Consider the following 20,993-nt stretch of genomic DNA (forward strand, 5'->3'; position numbering starts at 1 on the left):
GTTCGCGAGTGTATGCGAGGGTCTAGTCTTTCCCAGCCATGGTGCCTGGCACGCTGTTGACCAAAACAAGCAAGACCCTGCCTGCCTGGAGTTTACTGGTGCAGGTGGGTGTGTGAAAGAGGAGGACGCGCCTCTGAATGGTGCGCAGAAAGGAGGAGGAAGGGGGGCTCAAGAGGGTGGTGGCTGCAGGGGTGCAGGGAAGGCGGGCAGAGGGAGGACCTCACAGGGCAAGGGAGGAAGAGGGAGGAGCCATCTGCCTGGCCGCTCTTGCTGCTGTGGTGGCCGTTGCTGCTGAGTAAATTCCAACTCATAGCCAGCCTGTGACATAGAGGAGAACTTCCCCATGGGGTTTCCAAGACTGGACACAGAGCACCACATCTTCTACCCTAGAGCCACCGCGGAGTCTGAACCACCAACGTGCGGGGTAGCAGCTGAATGCTCAGCCATTGCCCCCGCAGGCGTCCTGCCGCTCTCTCTAGGACGGAAAACCAGAAGCCAGAGGAGCAATGCATATGGGACCAGGTGACCCTGCCCATTGCGAACGGGGAACCGGAACACATAGCCGGAGAACCCACAGTCCTAAAAAGCCATTCATGACCACAACGTGCGAAGGGAAAGCCCTGTTTTGTCCCCCTTTTCACAAAGGGGTAAATGTTTCCCTTCTTGCTTCTTGCAAGCGTTATCACTCAGTGATCACAGCACCCCGAGTCTGGGAGTGCCGGTCAAGCCAGCCCTTGGCCTTTCGTGAGGCCTACTGGAAACATCTCAGAGGAAGATGAGCAGCATTACGGAACCATGGCATAAGCCCGAGCTGTCAAATGTATTCCAACCCCGGCAACCTCCAGGATGGAGTAGAACCAGCCTGTCAGCTGTCCTGGGCTCTGAGCTTCGCCAAAGCGGCCGGCAGCGCTCTCTCCCGCGCAGCAGCCGGGAGGCTCAACCACCGGCCTTGCGAAGGAGTGCTTTAACCATCGCGCCGGCGGTGCACCTTTTGAACGATGCCATGCATCCGGGAAACCTCTAACGCTGCCTCAGGGTGGTTTCCCCACCTGCCTCGGCTTCTCTTAAAGAACCCCCTGGGTGTAGTGAGGAGCCCGGGGGCTTCTGGGGCTTCTCACATTGGGCTGCTACCCGCAAAGTCTGCAGTGTGGCCCCACCAGCTCTGCTGCTTGAGCAAGATGGGGCCTCTGCTCCTTGAAGACGGCAGCCTTGGAAACCCTATGGGGGGGACATCTATTCCCAGGGAATAGAACCGCACCAGGACTCTGTCCTCTGGTGTACCATCAGTTGGAATTGAATTGATGTCAGGAAATCTCGTCCTTGGGGGCGGCAGAATGGGCTCTGCCTTGAGCTGCTACCCAGGATCAGCAGTACAAACTCGGGAGGGTGTCAGCTCCCGAAGAATTAAAGCCTCAGAACCCAAAGGGACAGTTCTACTCTGCCTTACAGTGTCACTGTGAGTCAGAACTGATTCCCCGGCAGTAGATTTTGGGGGAGAGGGATGACAGCATCTTTCAGTTCCTTTTAAAATTTATATCACAGCTATTTTAAACGTACTGTGTTGTGTTTTGTTCTAATTATATCTGTTTGTTTCACTCCTTATTATTCATAATTTATTTCCTCTCTTTCTTTTCTGTCACTGAAATTCATTGAACAAGAAATCCCCAAGTCACTGGCCTAGAGAGAAGGCAAGCATCTTTGTTTTTATCCTTCCTCATGAACTTCGGCGTGGCTTTTGAGAGGGATGGAGGTGGTGGTGCTGGGTGTGGGTGTAGGTGTGGGTGTGGCTGTGTCCCTCTCCCACCCTATTGTGGGTGGTTACACCCAAATATTGGCAAATGATCTGCCTCCTTCACAGACTTTAGACCAGAAGGAATTGTCTATTTGATACTACTTGTATTGAATGTAAGCATCACTGTGAAAAAAACAGGATTCAGGTGTTGAGAAAACAAAGAGCAAGGAAAGCAAAATGTTTGAGTTTGGGCTTAAAAAAAAAAAGGTAAAATATCAACTAAACCCAAACCTACTTGATTCAACTTGTGGCAAAACCACGCATAGGGTTTCAGGGAGCAGACAGGCTCATCTCCTGTGGAGCAAGTAGCTGGTGGCTTTGAATCCCCAACCTTGGGGTTAGCACCCAAGGTCTAACCTGAAGCGCCTACCAGGGCTCCTATGTAACATAAAAGGTGTTCCTTTTAACCATGTCCGTGTACCCATCTAGTCACAATGTTGTGTGACTGTCACAACTATTTATTTCCAAAACTTCATCTCAGTCCCACCAATAGACTTTATATCTGCTAATTGTTAATTCCCAATGCTCCTTCCTCCTGACTCCTAGTAATCAGAAATATACTTCCTGTTTGCATGCGTCTGTAGTCTATACATTTCATATAGGTGAGATTATCAACACTTGTCCTTTTGTGTTTGTCTCTTTTCTCTTAACATTGGGTTTGCGGGTCCATGCGTGTCGTAGCAGGCCTCAGACGCCGCTGCTTTCTTGGTGGCATTAAGACTCCATTATGTGCTGTCCCACATTGTGTCCATTCTCTTGCTTGATGGACACACAGGTCATGTCCACCTTGGGGCTACAGAGAACATTGGCGTGCATCTTCCTGAGACCTTGCCTTCAAGTCATTTGGAATATAGGCAGGACTGGAATTGCCAGCCCATTCTTAGCTTAACGTTTTTGAGGAAATCCCACATTCATTCCCATAGCGGTTGTGCCAGTTTATCAGCCCACAGGCCAACTCTCCTCCACTTCTTAGTTTCCATATTTGGTTTGTGTGTTTGTTAATCATCATCCTAGTACATATAAAGCGGCCTCTCACTGTGGTTTTGCTTCGTGTTTCACTGGGGAAATTATTTGAAGGCTGTTTTGGTTGTTATGATTTATTTTTAATATATGGAACCCCCAAGTCCATGGCCTTTTGTCACCATTTAGGTCTGGAATTGTGGTCACTTCTGTGTCTCAATTTTCAGCCAAATCATAGACAGGTGTATATCAGGGTCAGAGGCCTGAATGACCTGTGAGGGCTGAATGCCTGTCCTAATGATCTCACCTGGTCCATATCATCGGTCATGTCAAGGACAAGTAGACATTTGGATGACTCATCCCACATTGCCTGACATTATCCAATCCAGAGGTCATATTCAGACAGCTTATTGACTAACACTGCCCCTCATGATAAGAGGTACACAAACCCTGGATTATGAAACCAAACAGTGTTCTGGAATTAGGGCCAATTGGGAGGAAACAATAAGGGCCCCTGGTAAGTCAGGATAGGGGGTGGGGTGAGCCAATTAGGTACTGCTACCAGCCCCTAGAAAATCCAGAGCCACGCCCCTGGAAATTCTCAGCTTCCTCAAATCGTGAGGTGCCCCTCTTTGAAATCGAAATGTACTTTGCATATTAAATCTTCGCTTCACTAACTTTGTCTTCTCTTGATGTCTTGCGTGGGTGGCTCTGTTGTGGTGGCAGCCCACGTAGGAGAAAACTTGCTAGCTTTTCTGCGAGGAAGAAAAACCCGGAGTCATCGACTCGCAACACCTAACAGTCACAAAGGGGAACAATACACTAGTGGGGTACACACGCCTTAAGATAATCAACCATTCAAGCTCAAAGGGCAGCATTTCCCCAAGGACAAAGTTCAGAAGGGTTAAGAAGGAAGATGAACGGAGAATGGCAACAGAGGGAGGTTGTGATAACCGATGGCACATGGAGGGAATTAGAGTAAATGAGTCAAATTCATTGAATTGTTGACTGTAAAGCTGATGACTTTCATCTGATTCACAATTAAAATGGGGGGGGGGACTCAAAGCAGCACAGGAAGTAAAACTGCAGATAGAAGAAGGAAAATAGGTCCTCTTAACCCAACTGAACTGCGATGAATCAGTTCTGAATCACCGCAACCCCACGGGGCAGAAGAGAACTCCCCCTGTGGGTTTCCCAGACTGGAACTATTTGTGGGAGCAGAAAGCACCTTTGCAGCCCAGTGAGTAGCTCCTGACACCTCCAGGGCTCCTGCCTCAGGACCCTCAGCCCCTCAGTCCCCGCCCTCCCCAGGCATCCGACTCTGCACGTGCATATTCATCAAGCCCTATTCGCATCCCTATTTGGTTTTTGTCTGTCGGATCTGGAAAACACACACGCACTCTCGCTGCCATTCAGTTGTCCTTGCAGACCCATGGGGCCCCGTGGGTTTCCCAGACAGTAACTGTTGACAGGAGTAGAAAGCCCAGTCTTTCTCCCCGAGAGCTGCTGCTGCTGGTTTCAAACAGCCGACCATGCAGATTGATCCCCCAACCCAATGAGTCACCACTACATTGGAAGTGTGGTGAGTGGGTCCTTTGGAAAACACAAGTCCAGGATAATTTACACATTGTCATCATTTTGGGGTTCATCTTAGAAAGATTACCTAGTGCGTATTCTCATTAAAAAAATAAAAACCTGAATATTATTTTTTAGGGTAAATGTACTAAGAAGTGCTAGTGCAGTGGTTCTCAACCTGTGGGTCGCCACCCCCTCGGGAGTTGAACAACCCTTTCACAGGGGTCGCCTGATTCAAAGCAGTAGCAAAATGACAGTGATGAAGTAGCAATGAAAATAATGTTCTGGTTGGGGGGTCACCACCACATGAGGAACTGTACTAAAGGGTCGTGGCATGAGGAAGGTGGAGAACCGCAGCCCTAGTGGCAAAGTGGCTAATGTAGGTAGTTAGAGCTCACCCTGCAGTTTATAAAGATTACAGTCTAAAAAGCCCCCTGAGGCAGTTTGGCTAGGTCCTATAGGGTCACTGTGAGTCACCATTGACCTGATGGGACACCACTACCTGGCTGTAGAGGTGAGGTAGACTACTTTTCACTTCTTCATTTTTAACTTTATCTGGAAGGAGATACATATCTTTACAGTCTTTGCTTGCTTATTTCCAGCATCAGTGGAGTGTGGTTTTGTCCCCTTGGTATAAACGAGATCAAGAGTCCTTCTGTGAGGAGAACAGAAAAGGGGAGAGGAGACAAAGGAGAAGGGATGGCGGTGGAGCAGGAAAGAGTTAATTTTTAGAATAGTCATTCTCCAATTACTCATTCTCACCAGCCAGCCCACCGAGTGTCCCACTTTCTCGCTCCCTGCTGAACCAGAAAGTGGGAGAATCTGGCATTTGAGGGAGCAAAGCTGGAGGAGGCAGGAGAGACCAGAAATGTCCTGTGTGGGCTTCAAGCCTTCGTTGACAAGTAATACTGCCAGATGGAAACCTGGGGGATTTTCCTAAGCTTCCAGCCACAGGCAGATCCGCCTAGCTCGGTTTCTAGCCATTTCCCATATGGAGAAATGGCAGCTTTGCTTGCAGTCCCAGGAAGCCACCTTCACCTCGTGTACATTTTAAAAGAACTCTCCATGCGACCTTCAACCGAGACGTAGCCAGCTCCCATGCTAACAGTGCTGAAGCTCGCACACCCTGCTTAAGGCAAGTGATGGGGAATTCCCGAGGCCTTGCAGATGGAGAAATCGTGGCACGGAAGATTGCCCTCTTAATTTCGGAACACTATGTCAGTTTAGAGGACCCTGAATTCCTTCAAAATTGCTGTCTTGAATGTTTCTTGGAAACAGTGGGTATCAGGCACCCAGCACCTTCCCTTGATCCTTCTGCCACTGAAGCTGACAGTGCACTGTCTTGGTCGGCGACACGATTCCTGGAGAAGAGCTTGTGACAGTTACAACCAGATTCAGTTTGCTTACAGATTCAGTTGGGGCTTCTTGTCACCATTAAATGGCCTTGACTTAAAATCTAACACTCAACTCAAAGCTTCACCGTGAGGTAGATAATAACACATGCTTCCCAGAGTGTTACAAAGATTCATTAGTGAACATGTGTGAGGTGCTTTGAAAATATACAATTCACTTTGAATGCTAATATTATAACTAGACAAATGAGGCACTTCTGGGCTCTTACTGGTGGCTTTGAATTGCTTGCCTCCCCGCTTGCCTGTGAAGGAGGCTGGGAGCAAGGCCATTGGAACACAGACCCGAAGTGGTCAGAAGTCGAGAAATGCAAACCACAACGCCCATGGCTCTTTGCAGAGTCTCTTTGAATGACCCGAGGGACAAATGTTCAAAACGGAAATTGCAATCCCTTAGTAGCCATCAGACTTCAAGATTGTACCATGGAAATACAAGTAAGTAAATGAGAGAAATGGCATACGGCCACACTCATATTCCTGCTTCTCTCTCCTCTCCCCTCCCCCCTCTCCAAGAGGAAAGCAGTATCACGAGACAGACGCTGCCCAAATCTCCCAGGTGAAGCACAGCTTACATTAGGGAAAACCTTTCTTTTCAGGAACATGAAGCCAAATCTTTGAACTCCTTCGGGGTTTGCTGCTTCCTATTTTAACTCTCACTGTTGTCGTCCCTGTTATCAACTCCTTTGTGTCCAGCCGGCTGTAGATGGGAGAAACCCTGGGGTCACTGTCAGGTAATTTTTAGACTCTTAATCTCCAAACCCACCAGCCTTGTGGAGGGCGAGAGATGAGGCGTTCTTCTCCCGTCGAGCTTTGCTGCCTCAGAATCCTTTTAGAGGCTCCTTTGAGTCTGAATGAACTCAGCGGCACTAGGTTTGGTTTAGTTTGGGGTCTGTAGTTTGCAGCCTGTCAGTGACTCATGTCATTTATGCTTGACTACTAACCTAAAGGTTGGCAGTTCAAACCCACTCAGCTCCACAAAAAGAATGGTTTGACCATCTGCTTTCATAAAGATTCCAGCCAAGAAAACCCTATGGCGCGGTTCTCCTCTATGAAGCTCACGGGGCTGCTGTGGAACGGGAATCATGAGTTGAAATGAAAAGGATTTTGCACCCCAAAAGCTCCTACTGTGTGCCTCTTTTTGTATGGGCTCCATACTGCATTGAATCCGTAGAGAGGAAGTGTGGTCATCTCTCCTTTACACAGGGAGAACCGAGGCTCACAGATGCCAATGATCATGACCATATCACTGGGCTGGGACTGAAGAAATTTCACCGCACCTTTCTCTCATCAGGCTGTTGTTAGCAAGGTTTCATAGGTAAAGGAAAAACAAGAGTTAAAGGATTTGCCCTCAGAGAACAGCAGATCAAGGAGCCCGGATGGTACAGCGGTGGTGTGCTGGCTGCTAACCATAGGCTGGTGTTTGGAAGCCCTCAACGGCTCTGCAGAAGCAAAAACCTGTCGTGGTGCCTGGTCGCGATGACAGCCCGGGAAACCCCATCGGGAAGTTCCACTCTGACATATGGGCTCACTATGAATCCGAAGTGACCAGGAGCGTGTCCGAGGTGAGGTTATTTTATGCGCCTCTCATACACCCTTCAGCCCCTGTCATTGGGCTTCTACATGACCCCTCCTGAAAAGAAGACAGCCAAGATGCCTGTCCTAGTCCACCAGCCCAGTACTGCCTCTTGCTGTTCTGCAGCTGCGGGTATGCTTGACCTTTCCCTCCTTCATTCTGACTGGGGTTTCCTTCCTCTTTCTGGTCTCCTTTCATTTCATGTCTTTGTTCCTATGGACCTTTTAAACACTGGTGGCAACTTAGATGATTCCAAAGTGCAAACAAGTGTGAGAACCGATTGCATATTCTATACGTGAGCGTCCAAAAGCCGAGCATCGCGGAATGCCAGGTTAGTAGAGCAAAGAGTTCTTGCGTTGACAGAGGATTTGAGTAGAGGCCCAATGTCCGTCTGCTACCTTAATCCTTAGCATATAAATATATGTACGTAGGACCTACATCCCTATCGTTATGTAGTAATATATTTTCATATGAAGAGGTATAAACATAGGTCTCCTGCATTTTAATGCGACTAAGGAGAAAATGATCTTTCTTAGACCTGCCTCTCTGCCTTCGGAAAGCACCTTGGCGCCCTCCGTATTGCTGCAATGGTGTGCTTCAGCGGCGTCTCTGACCCTTTTACTTCTCTTCCACTTCCACATCACGGTCTCTGCCTCCGCAATTCTGCAAGGCCTCTCAACTCTGCTCTCCCCGCGCCCTGCTTTGCTGATAGCTCTGCCCTTAGGACGTCCCTCTTGGCAGGTGATACTAACTTTGTAATTGGACCCTTGCCTTGACCCTTTCTCCTCTAACACTCCAATTTATGTAATTTGTCAAAGTAGCCTTGCAAAAGACCGGTCTATCCTGGCACTTCTTCATGTGAAAGTCTGCAGTGGTCACTCACTGCAAAAAGGGAGAGTGGTGGGTGTCACTCAGAATCAGACCCCGCTCCGAGCAGCCGCGCCAATTATCCAATCTTAGAAGAGGGCACACAGTCCCGTGTTTTCGCGTATTTAATAAAACAGATGTAAACATGTTTCTGGTATACTAGGCGTTTGCCAAGATCTGCCTGACGTCAGCAATGATATCCTCCTGCCATGTCTTCTTGAGTCCTGCTGGAGTCTCTGACAACTAACTCACCGTGGCTGTAATTCTACAGCCATTTCACAATCACCTTATGCAATAGTTTACTTGCGTGGGATGTTAATGGCATGTTTGATTACTTCTGCGTTGTTGGGTCACCCTTTTTTGGAATGGGCACAGATCTGGATTTCTTCCAGTCAGTTGGCGTGGTAGCTGTCTTTCAAATATCTTGGCATACGCAAGTGTGATATTAATGTGGAAACTTTTCTATCATTATTCAGAGTCTTGCTTTCCTCAAATACCTTCAGTGCAGTCTAAACTTCTTCCTTAAGTACCATTGAATCTAAATCACATTCTATCTCTTGATATGGTCGCATACTGACCAGTTATTTTTGGTACAGTGAGACCCTGTATTTTGTCGCCTCTTCTTTTGATGTTTCACGTCTTGTTCAATATTTTGCCCCTGGAATTCTTCAATACTGCAACTCAAGCCTTGATGTTTTTCTTGCATTCTTTCATTTTAAGATATGCTGCATGTGTTCTGTGTTTTCATATTTATCATTCAGATCTTTTCACATTTCATAATATTTGTTTTTTTAATCTCTTGTTACCCTTTGTCAGTTTCTGTTCTGCTCAAGTGAGCTCTTTAAAAAATAGGTAAGGTCATATCACCTGCGAACTTAGCCCTTCCCTGGTTTTTTTTTTTTTTTAATACCCAGTCCCTTTGCTGCTGATGGCAACCATCTCAGTTGCATGCCTGTGGCTTTTCCACTGCAGAATCTGTCACTGTCCGCCAGCCTTCCCCACATAAGGATACCTGGCAGTGCTGAGAAATTAAACACCCCCAGTTCGAGCAGCATTTACCTCATGACTGCAAAGCTGTGGCATCAGAACCCCAACCTCCTCCTCTCCTCTTAGTTGTGATAGTCACTATTTCTCGTTGGTCCTCACCACAACTAATCACTAGTTGCCCAAGGGATAGTTAGCTTATTAGCTCACTGTTACTAGTTTCTTCTGCTCTCTTCTACCTTTATACGAGGCTCCCCAAAAGACAAACATATTTCTTTTCAAAGCAGTCTATTTAAATTTTTTTAACAAACAACCTTCTCACCTTCAAAGTATTTCCCATTACACTTAATACCTGTGTCAAATCTGCAATTCCATTCTGGGAAACATTTTTCAAACTCATCTGTTTGCATGGCTGACAGCACCTCTGGTTTTTTTGCTTCACTTCTATGTCATCAAATACTATCCTTCCATGTTCCCCTTCATTCGAGGAAGCAAAAAGAAGTCACATGGAATGCGGTCAGGTGAGTAAGGTGCATGGGACAAGAGAGGCATCCTGGTTTTTGCCCCAAAAACCGGTGCTCTGAGATGGCTGCATGAGCAGGTGCACTGCAGTGGTGTCAAAACCAGTCCCCGGTCTACCACAATCAGGCCTTATTGTTGCACGCTGTTAAGCAATCTTTTCAGAAGCCTCTCAATAGAAAGCTTGATTAACAGTCTGACCTGATGGAATGAACTCCCAATGTACACAAGTCGACATTTTCATCCATTCAGGAGGTCGATGGATGTCCAGAATAAGGTTTATCATCAATCGATAGTTCACCTTTTCTGAAATAAGAAAACCACTTGTACACTTGAGTTTTTCCCATAGCACTGTCCTTATAAGCTGTGTTCAACATCACAACAGTTTCTGAGGCATTTTTCCCTGAGCAGGAAACAAAATTTCACAGTTGCACACTGTTCTCTTAAATTGGCCATCACAAAAAAGCAAGGTTCGAGTGAAACTGCTTTTTGGTCACAGTGAAGTTTTTCATAAGAGAACCTTCCCAGGTGACTCCACTGGGTGCACTAACTCAGAGCAAGTTGCTGATGCATACTCTGTGTGCATAGTGTGTTTCGGGAAAAGGCATACTATGAAAGGTCCGATGGGCAGAGCTTTCCATTGAGAGGGGGAGACCCCTCATATATTGATATTTCCTGGGGCAGGCCCACTCCCCAAATAAGTCACATTTCCTCAGACCTTGACTCAGGGCCTGCTGCTATGGGCTCCCAAACTAAAGAACCCATCACCTTAATTTGCATTTCCCGTACAGGCTTGTTAGGAGTAGAATCCACTCGATGGTAGTGAGCTTGAACACAAGGTTAATAGTTTGAACCCACCAGCTGATTTACAGGAGAACCATGAGGCTGTCTGCTCCTGTAAAGAGTTACAGTCTTGGAAACCCACAGAGGCAGTTCTACTCTGTCCTATAGGATCACTGTGAGTTGAAACTGACTCAATGGCAGGGGGTTGAGTTTTAGTGGAGGAACTCTGCTAGCACAGTGGATTAAGCATCGGCTCGCTGACCTAAACTTTGGGGGTCCAAATGCACCAGCCACCACAAGAAACATGAGTCCCTCAGTTTTCATGAGCATTTACAGCCCTGGAAAACCTGTGAGGCAGTTGTGTTCTGTCCTATAGAGTCTAGGAGATGGAATGGATTCCATGGTGGTGCATTTTTAATGACTAATGGAAAGTTCTAGGGGATGCAAATGATGAACATGCTTAGTTTGATAACCTAATGGTTGAAGGTTCAAGTCCACCCAGAGGCACCTCAAAAGACAAGCCTGGCAATCTACTTCTATATAAAACCAGTCATTGAAAATGCAGACACACATGTGGGTACGATGGATTCAAACTGACATGGCTGTCCCATTTTCTTTCCCCACTGCAAAGGATGATCCAGGTAGCCTGGGCTGAAAACAAAACAAAACACAGGAAGAGTGGAGAAGTCATTTTCCATCATATTGCCACATCACTATGTTTTATTTTGTTTTTTAAAAAGCTACCTTTCAGAGAAAAATAGATAGGCGAAGATGAGAGAAAGAGCAGGTGGGCTTGATCCTGCAGCTTTTTGGTCCCTATCTTTTCTTCTGAAGCTCAGCCGCCTCGCTGTCCACGGCCCCGTGAGGTAGCCGGGGCCCTTGCCATTCGTTTTGAATGCTCCCCAAGTTGGTTTCTGTTCCTTGCAACCAAAGCATCCTCATGTGTACGGTCTCCATGGTGCCAACCAAAGAGCTGAAGCGCATTTGATGTCCTTTCCTGGCAGAAGATTGCTGTGCCTGCCCCTCAGGTGGCCACACAATAAGCCTCACCTGCCCACGGCGGGGGACTATCTGGCCGAATGTGGGGAGCAAGTGATTTTTGATCCAGTGTCCTGACAGCCTTTTGTTTGTTTTTCACTATCCTAAAAAGGATAGTGAAAAAGAAAAAAAAAATTCAAGACAAAACTCTCCACTCATGCGATAGAAAGATTTGGGTTCAAATATACTTCTTAAGATTTCTCATCTCTGTGAAGTCTAAGCTTTGGGGAGAAGTAGATCCTATGGCCTGGGCTCTTTAAATTAGAAAAGAATTTTCTTTAACATGGTTAAAGATAAAAAAAAATAAAAAAAACATGGTTAAAGAAAGGAATATAGGGTATAGTGTCTTTTCAGTGATTTAAACATTTAACATAGATTTTCAAAGAACCCAAATCAATCAATCAACTTCTCCCCCTCACCCCGTACCCCCAGCCCCGTCCCTGTGCATAAGTGATATTGTGAGGTGTTCAAATCCCTCAGAAGCTACTATTGGAGCCGTGATGGCGGTAGGTTTGTTTCAATAAGGCCCCAATGAACACCCTCCTTCTAGGCATTGCTTTTGTCCTGAAACACATTAGTTCCATTTCCCTTTGACTAGGGATGGCTTTGTGACTTGCGTTGGGTAATAGTGTGATGGTGTAAGCGTTCTGAGCCTTAGGTCTTGCACATTTCATGTGTACACACTTCCACTCAGCCACACTAAAGTACCCGAACCTAGGTAGTAGGCTAGGGGATGAGGAGCCCTGTGGAGCTGCAGTGAATTGTTTGATATGACTATTCTAGCTGTCATCTTTGTACCTCCCATCAACTGGTCTTTTCCTCTTGGATCTGAATGAGAGAAGTTGGGCAGGGGCAGGATGTTACTAATACCGTTATGACTCAGTTGGAAGGGATGGTTCACAGAGTTCATTGTGGTTTTAAAAACTTGGCACTCTAACGTAGAGATTGGAGACTTCCGGCTTGGGATAAAAGGAGCCATCTCAGCAGCAGGAAGGGGGATGCACCACCATCAGGCAGGCTGTCCACGAGTATTGAAGGTCATGATCCAGGAGAACTACGACAGACACCAGAGGAGAGGCAGCAACACAACCAAGCGATAGAGCATAAGACAAGGGGCTTCTGAGCCTGCAAAGCCAGTACAGGTGTGCTCCTGGGGGCAGGATGACTGCTTTCAGAGAGGAGTGCCCCTAGCCACTTACGTGGGGCCCTAGATGTGCTGACTCAGAGTTAGTGCCGAGCGCCTTAGGACTGGGGTTTTATGGGCATTTATCAGCAATATTCAAAGCTTTGCAACCTTGTCCGTACATTGCCAAAGTCAGCAGGCGGCGTGGCTGAGAGGCTGAGGACCAAAGAGAGGCCCACTTGCCTCAAGGCTGAGGAGAGTTTGTATTGACCAGAGGAAGAGTGCCTTGAGAATTTCTGCCCCTAAACAATCACCTCTCCAATTCCCTAATAAGCCCCATAATCATGAGACTCGTGAGGAAAACTGTGTGGCCGTTGCAACGAATTATCTAATCCAGTTGCAAAGTAGCGACTGCTAAAGGAGGGAGCGCCTGCTAGTGTCAGAATTAGTGAGGAAGGTCGGAGGTTGAAGGTCAGTCTCACCTCAGGCTCATAGGAATCAGGCTTGGGCAGCTGCTTCTGCAGGTGGCGATTCTTCTTTCCATTTGTGAAGTTAGAGAAGGTCATAAGATGCTCCCATCCTCGTTTTTATAGGAGCAGAATCAAGTCATACTAGTCAAGGGCATCTCAGACCAGCCAGCCCCAATCAGCCTGTCAGCTGTTTGAAGACACATGAACAAGCCTAGCCAGACACAGCCAACCACCCAGCCAACCCATTGACTTGGGGTGAAATGAGAGATGGCTATTTTAAATCATCAATGTTTTCATGGGTGTGTTTTTTTATACATGACACCATTGAAATGATAGATATAGCTACTAAATCTTTCTTCATTGTAATGACAAATGCTTACCGTATATACTTGAATATAAGTGAACCCGAATAGCAGCTGAGGCACCTAATTTCACCACAAAAAAACTGCATTAAAAATGTGCTGAAAAACTCAGCTTATACAAGAGTATATAAGGTAAATCCCTTACACAAAATTTAAAGGAGAACATAGTTCTGTTTAACAACAATAGCAACAAAACACTGATATCGAGTCAATTCTGATTCATAGCAACCTTATAGCGCAGAGTAGAACTGCCCCTGTGAGTTTCTGAGACTGTTTACAGGAGCAGAAAGCCCTGTCTTTTCCCCCAGCTGCAGCTGGTGGTTTCAAACTGCTTACCTTGCAGCTAGCAGCCCACCACTTAACCACTGTGCTACCAGGTCTCCTTTCTCGCTATCTCAGTTGATATGGATTTTCACTGATTTGGAAGCTAAATTCGAAGTGACTGAGCATGGCTGTCGTACAGTTGCCGTTGTTAGTGCCACCTGCTGGTTCTGACTCATAACGACCAACAGGCTGAAACACTGCCCCGTGCTGCACCATCTTTGCATCCTTACCACATTTGAGCCCGTCGTGGCAACTACTGTACCCCTTTATCTCATTGAGGAGCTTCTTTGTTTACACGGACCCTCTATTTTTCCAGGCATGAATGATTTGCTTCTCTAGGGACTACACCCTCTTGTTTGGGCCAAAACGTGTGAGAGGAACCTCACCAGCTTTGCTTTCAAGGTGTGTCCTGGATGTACTTCTTCCAAGGCTGACTGGGTCACTCTTCTGGAAGTCTGTGGTGGACTACATATTCTTCTGCAACTGCAATTCAGAGCAACAATTTTTTGATCATCTTTATTCATCGTCCAACTTTCATATCTCGAGTCGATGGAGCATACTATAACTTGATTCATACACAACTTAGACTTCCAAATGACATCTTCCCTTTTTAGCACTTTAAAGAGACCTTTTGCGTCAGACTTGCCCAGTGCAATATACAGTTGGATTGCTTGGAGGCTGCTTCCATGATGTGGTCCATTAGTGCTCCCTTCTCTGTGGTTTAGAGGATTGGTTATGTGTTGGGCTTTGATACTCGAGGTCAGCAGTTCGAAACCAGCAGCCACTATGAGGGAGAAAAAGACTTTCTACTCCCATAAATAGTTATAGTCTCAGAATAGGTGGATCAGAGCAGAGACCCCAAACCCATCTGTTGACAATGGAACATCCCCTCATGGAGGGCCCATGGGAATGAAGGAGTCAGCCAGGGCACAATGTGTGACACCGATGAAGCACACAATATTCCTCTGGTTCATTGAGGGTTCCTCACTCCCCTCTCTCCCACTATCATGACCCCCCTCCTGCCTTTCAGTTCTGGCTGGACTGGAGCATGTACACTGGTACAGATGGGAGCTCATGACACATGGAGCCCAGATCAGATTAATCCCTCAGAAACAGAATTGGGAATAGCAATACTAGGAGGATAGTGGGGAGTTAGGGGAAGGAGGGGAGGATGAGGGAACTGATCACAGTGATCGATGCATAACCCTCCATCCAAGCGAGATGAACAGCTGAAATGTGGGTGAAGGGAGACAGCGGTCCTTGTAAGATATGAAAAAAATTATAAATGATCAACACATAACCATGCCCTCCCCCAGGGGGAACCCATGGGAGAAGGGAGATAGCGGTCAGTGTAAGATATCAAAATAATAATAATGTATAATTGATCAAGGGGTCATGAGGGTGGGAGGGAGGTGGGAGGGAAAAAAGAGCTAATACCAGGGGCTCAAATAGAAAGTAAATGTTTAGAAAACGATGATGGCAACATATGTACAAATGCGCTTGATATAATTGATGTGTGGAGTGTTGTAAGAGCCCCCAATGAAATAATTTGAAGAAAGAAAGAAAAAAAAAAAAGACTTAAAATCTCAAGGAAATCAGAGACAATTCTACCCTGTACTGTAGGGGTCACTGTGAGTCAGCACTGATGGCAGTGAGTGGGTTTGATTTTTTAAAACTCATAGTGTTGCTATCCATTGTTTCAATTACCTTGGTCAGCTGTGCTTAGACAATGCTTAAATTGTGCACTGTCCTTAGGAGTGTGATGAAATCCCATGCCATCCCACTCCAGTCTGAAGCTGGCGTCCCATAACTTTGCTGGGCATGAGCCTGGAAATCACAATGGGATGAGTAGCTTCTCTGTGCTCTCTTGATTCCTGCCCAGGGTACCTTGGGTACCTATGACATTATATGTAGAAGAAGAAAACATAGTATATAGAGATCTTGAGTCCTTGTGGCACAGTGGCTTACATGTTGGGTTGCTAAACTCTAAGATGGAGAGTTCAAGACCACCAGCTGCTCTTCAGAAGAAACAGGCTATCTGCTCCCATAAAGATTTATAGTCTCAGAAACCCTATAAAGGGCCACTAGACATTGGAATCAACGCGGTGGTCGTGAGAGAGATACATACGGCTGGGTACCATCAGATTCAGGCGCCCACTGGGTGTCTTGAAGCACATTTAAGTGTACAGGGACTTAAACGGCACCTGGAGGAGATTAATCCTCCAGAATGAGGGTTGGCCAACTCAGCCCATCTGCCAAATCCCCCTCCCCCCACCCCCTACCCCAGCCAGCTTTCGTGAATGCAGTTTTACTCGAACACACTTGTTTCTGTGTTGTCTATCTGTGCTCTGAGGAAGGCAGCCGTGGCCCAGTGGTGGAATTCTTGCCCTACATGTGGGTGACCTGGGCTTGACCCCAGTCAGTGCACCTTATGCACAGACAGCACCCATCTGTCAGCGGAGGCGTCTCATGTTGCTGTGATGCTCAACAGTTTCACTAAAGCTTCCAGACTGAGACAGTCCAGGAAGAAAGGCCTGGCAATCTACTTCCGAAAAGCTGCCACAAAAAAATGAAAAGTGTCTGAATCACCGCCAAGTGACCTGCACCTGCTCCCAGGGGTGGCGACGGAGTGGGCGGCATCCCGTTCTGTCCTGCGCGGGATCTCTGCGCCTCATGGGCAGATGCAGCAGCAAACAACAGCGACAACACGGCACTTCTTGGTGCTGCAAAGCCCACCAAGAGCTAAGTGGTTTACTAACTGGCCCTTGATAGGGATAAAAGGTGTGTCAGCCAGGCCTCTGCAGAATGAAAGCGGAAGGGGCACCAGGAAGGCTTTGTGCTATGATCGGAAGAGATCAGCCATATGCAACAAGACTGAAAGGGCAGAGAAAACAGGGCTTCAAACAAGAACGGGAAACCTGAAGTCACAAGGGCAGATGCTCCAAACGGCAGGTACGGATTTGGGATGGAGGCGCTTTGCACATGGCCACACATGTGCCGCCCGCCCCGCAGAGAGAAACAGCAGGGATTTATTTAATTAATCGCCAATAACAATTCTGCTACTCAACAACAGGAAGCCCAGTTGGTTCTAAATATATATGCCCCTCTTAAACTCCTTGAAAATCACTTTTCTTTGTAGTCACCAGCTCAGTCTGTCCTCCTTCTCTCTGGAGAGTCACATATATATTTTTAATATTAAGGGATTGTAGAGAAAAACATGGTAAAGAGATCAGTTCCAATTAACTCTGCCAGGGATTTATTGTCTATTAACAAACAGGGATGATGGATCCCAGAAACTCAAATCATTCCTCCTCTCACCTCTTCTGTAATTAGCCTGTCATTAATGAGGAGGGGGGAGAGTAGAGGCATGAGAAAATGGCACAGATAGTTTCTTCTCCAAGTGGTTTTTAATGGAAACTCTGGAGAACAATGCATAATTGAACAGTTGGCAGGCTTTGTAAAATAAATGGCTTTGAAGCTGTGATTGTCCAGGTCCGTCAATCTTTCCTCCATTGAACCCTGCCTGTTTGTCCATCATTGTGTCATTGCCACCTGAACTTGGAGAAGCATCTCAGTCTGTGGACTCATGACAACACTGGTGGTTCCCCGACCCAGGCCGGTTGGTGTCCAGCCTTCCCCAGCCCGGTGCAGCCGCAGCCACTGCACAAGTTGCTCCAACCCCAAACTAGACACTTCCCTGACTTCTGTTCCCTTTATTTCTCCCATCTAATATGTCATTAGTGTACTGCTATGGGCTGGGTACTAACCGTAAGGCCCACAGTTTGAAACCACCAGCCACTCTGTGGAAGAAAAATGGAGCTTTCTGCTCTTGCAAAGTATCACGGTCTCAGAAACTCGTAGGGGCAGTGTTGCCGTGTTCTCTGAGTCACTAAGGTGGGCATCGATGCAATGAAAGGGAGTTGGGTTTTTTAATTTATTTTTTTCAGTCTTGGCACATAATCCACATATCATACAATTCCATTGTTCAAACATGTCGAGGTGAATTGTACAATCAATTTCAGAACATTTTCTTTCATTTCCCCCATGATTAAATCACCTTTAAAATGTGCGTCAATGTGGATGGTTAAAAGTCGGAGGTAGAGAGGAATGTAGAGTTCTCTCTGCCCCCAAACCAATAAAACCCCACGAACCTCACTCCCATCAAGTCCATTTTTACACAGGGTGACCCTATAGGAGTGAGCAGAACTGTTCCTGTGGGTTTCCATTGGAGTAGAAGGCCTCATCTTGTTCCCAATGAGCAGGTGCTGTTTTCAAACTGCTGACCTTGTGGCTACCGGCCACGTCTATAACCCAGGACAGCACCAGGGATCCTTAGAGACCACTGATTTCTTCCTGAACAAACTTATGGTGCCATATATTCCTATCAGTGAGGGATGATTCGTAACCAGTGACATGTCCTTGTGGGCCATACTGGAAAATCTCTCTCTCTCTCTCTCTCTCTCTCTCTCTCTCTCTCTCTCTCTCTCTCTCTCTCTCTCTCGCGCGCGCGCGGGGGGTGGGGGTGGGGGTGGGGTAAAGTCAGAGGGCCTGTGTGATTTGAGAAATCCCCCAGGAGATATTCAAATTCTCCCCACCCACTTTGGAAGACTCTGTTAAAATAGCCCACACCTCTCGTTTCGACTAGGCTGTTGAGTTACTTTTCTTTAATTAGTTAGTTGGTGGGTCTGGACGTTATAGAAGCCTTCAGTGGAAGAGATTGTTAATGGCACACCAACATTTTTGTCTTCTTCCTTCCATACCGGTTCTGGGTGGATCCTAAGTGCAATGAACGGTGTCTTTATAGGAGAGAAAAGGGGGAGATGGAGACAGAAAAACAGCCACACAAAGGGCACACGGCCACGTGAAGAAGGAAGCAAAGATCAGAGTGATGCGGTTACAAACCAGTAACCCCAGGAAGTAGAAAGAGGCAAGAAAGGGTCTTTCCCTAGAGCTTCCAGTGGGAAAGGGGCTCTGCTAATACCCTGATTCCAGGCTTGCAGCCTCCAGACTGAAAGAATACTTTTCTATAGTTTTAAGCCACCCACGTTGTGATGATTTCATTTGCATCCCTAGAAAATTACACCATGAGCTAAAGTTCTAACCAATGGGGCGCAGGTAGAAGTCATGTACACACCTCAGTAGTGGCCCTTAAACCCCCAAACATTCCTCCAGCCCAGTGGTTCTCAACCTGCGGGTCGTGACCCCTTTGGGTGATCAAACGACTCTCACAGGGGTCACCTGATTCATAACTGTAGCAAAATTACAGTTATGAAATAGCAACGAAAATAATGTTATGGTTGGGGCATCACCACAACATGAGGAACTATATTAAAGGGTTGTGGCATGAGGAAGGTTGAGAACCTGGTTTTGTTCAGCTGGCTTGAATAAATACAATCCCCACACGATGATGGAAGTTGTGTGTGGAAGATGGTAACACCTTCATCTGTCTGGATTCTCAAATGACTTCCTGGGAAGGACTCCTGGCCACCCTCTTTACCCACCTAGAACTTCTATTCAAGCAGGACAGACGTCTCTAAGATGCTTAAGCCATTGTACATTTTAGGGTCTGTTCCCTGTAGCCTTCAGCCTACCATTACAGAGGAGACGTTGTTATTGTTGTTTAGAATCCTTTTTCACTTCAGCATGCTCATTCTGTTCAGTGAGCTTCTCTAGGATGACAAATAATACTTCTCTCTACCCAAAACAGAACAATACAGATTCCATGGCAGTCACACTGCGAAACAGGTAACGTGATTCGTGTCCCCATTAAATTTCCTGCATGAATTTGCCTTGTTGATTACCCAGGCAACTGAAAAAAAAAAAAAGGCATCCTTTCTCCAAGACCTTCAGCAAAGCAGAGTGTCACTTAAAACAAGAACCTGAAAACCACGGTTGGGTTTTGTAGGAAAGGTTAAACGTCATCACAGCGGCTTTTATCCGGAGGTTCCCATACCCCTTGGTACTGGGGAGCCACTTCCCGTGGGCTTTGCAGTGTGGAGCCTGTGCTGTGAGAGGCCGTTCCTCCTTCCCACAGAGCGCCAGTGCTTCATGACACGAGAAGAGAAGGTCTTGCCTCAGTCATCCTCGTGCAAAGAGAGGGATGAGTGGAGAATTTAGGTAAGGCCAATCGCGGCACAGCCACAGATCTGGATAGAGCTGCTGGCAGAATGAGTATTACAGACATTTTATGTAATCAATGCCACCTTATTTGAGGAAGTTATTACTGTCTATTTCTACTGAATAATATTGAATGATAAGGTTTTCAAAGGCTGATTGCTTTCCAAAGATAATCACTGTTTTCTTTTAAGAAATAGACCCCTCTCCTTTTGGTTAGCTAGCAGTTGAACTAACTAACCACCCAGGGACTTTTCAGTGCTATTGTTGTTGAGTGGTGTTGGAGCACGTACATGCTGCCATCAAGTTGATTCTGGCTCACAGTATCTCCATAGGACAAAGTAGAACTGCCCTGCAGGTTTCCAAGACTGTAAATCTTGTGGTTTTGAACTGCTGACCTGGTAGTTAGCAGCCCAACTCATAACCCTCTGTGCTAGAGCGCTCCCAAAGTGACATTGAATCGGCTCCAAGTCACAGTGACCCTATTTACAGCAGAATAAAACATTGCCCGTCCTGCACACTCAAAGTTATGCTTTGAGGGTATTGAGCCTGTTGTCGCAGCCACTGTAGCAGTCCGTTTGGCTAGGGGTCTTCTTTTTAATTGACCCTCATCCAGGCCTGATGTCGTTTTCAGAGACATCTCTTTCGTCTCTCTTGGTAACAAGCCAAAGCACGTAAGATGAAATCTCCCCATCCTCTCCCTATGGAACATTCTGGCTGTGCTTTCTCCAGCGCTCTCCTGGCTTGCTCTTCTGGAAGGCCATGGTGCTTGTAATATTCTTCACCAGGGCCATGCTTCAAGTGCACCAATGCTCTCATTTTCATCCTTCGCCATCCAGCTTTCGCATGCGCGTGAGGTAAGGGGAAATGCCATGGGTTGGGTCAAACTTGCATTCGTCTTCAATGTGGCATCTTATCTATTAGAAAAGGTCTCGTGCAGCACATTTGCCCAGTGAAATCCATTGCCTTCTTCACTGCTGCTTCCATGAGAGCGTATGGTGAATCTGTGGATTCTATGTCCTTTCCAATTTTACTCCCCTTTGTCATGATCTTGTCTACCGGTCCACGCATGTAATCTGTGCTCTTCACCAGGAAATACT

Source organism: Tenrec ecaudatus, chromosome 5, assembly GCF_050624435.1.
Source record: "Tenrec ecaudatus isolate mTenEca1 chromosome 5, mTenEca1.hap1, whole genome shotgun sequence".
Classification (NCBI taxonomy): Eukaryota; Metazoa; Chordata; class Mammalia; order Afrosoricida; family Tenrecidae; genus Tenrec; species Tenrec ecaudatus.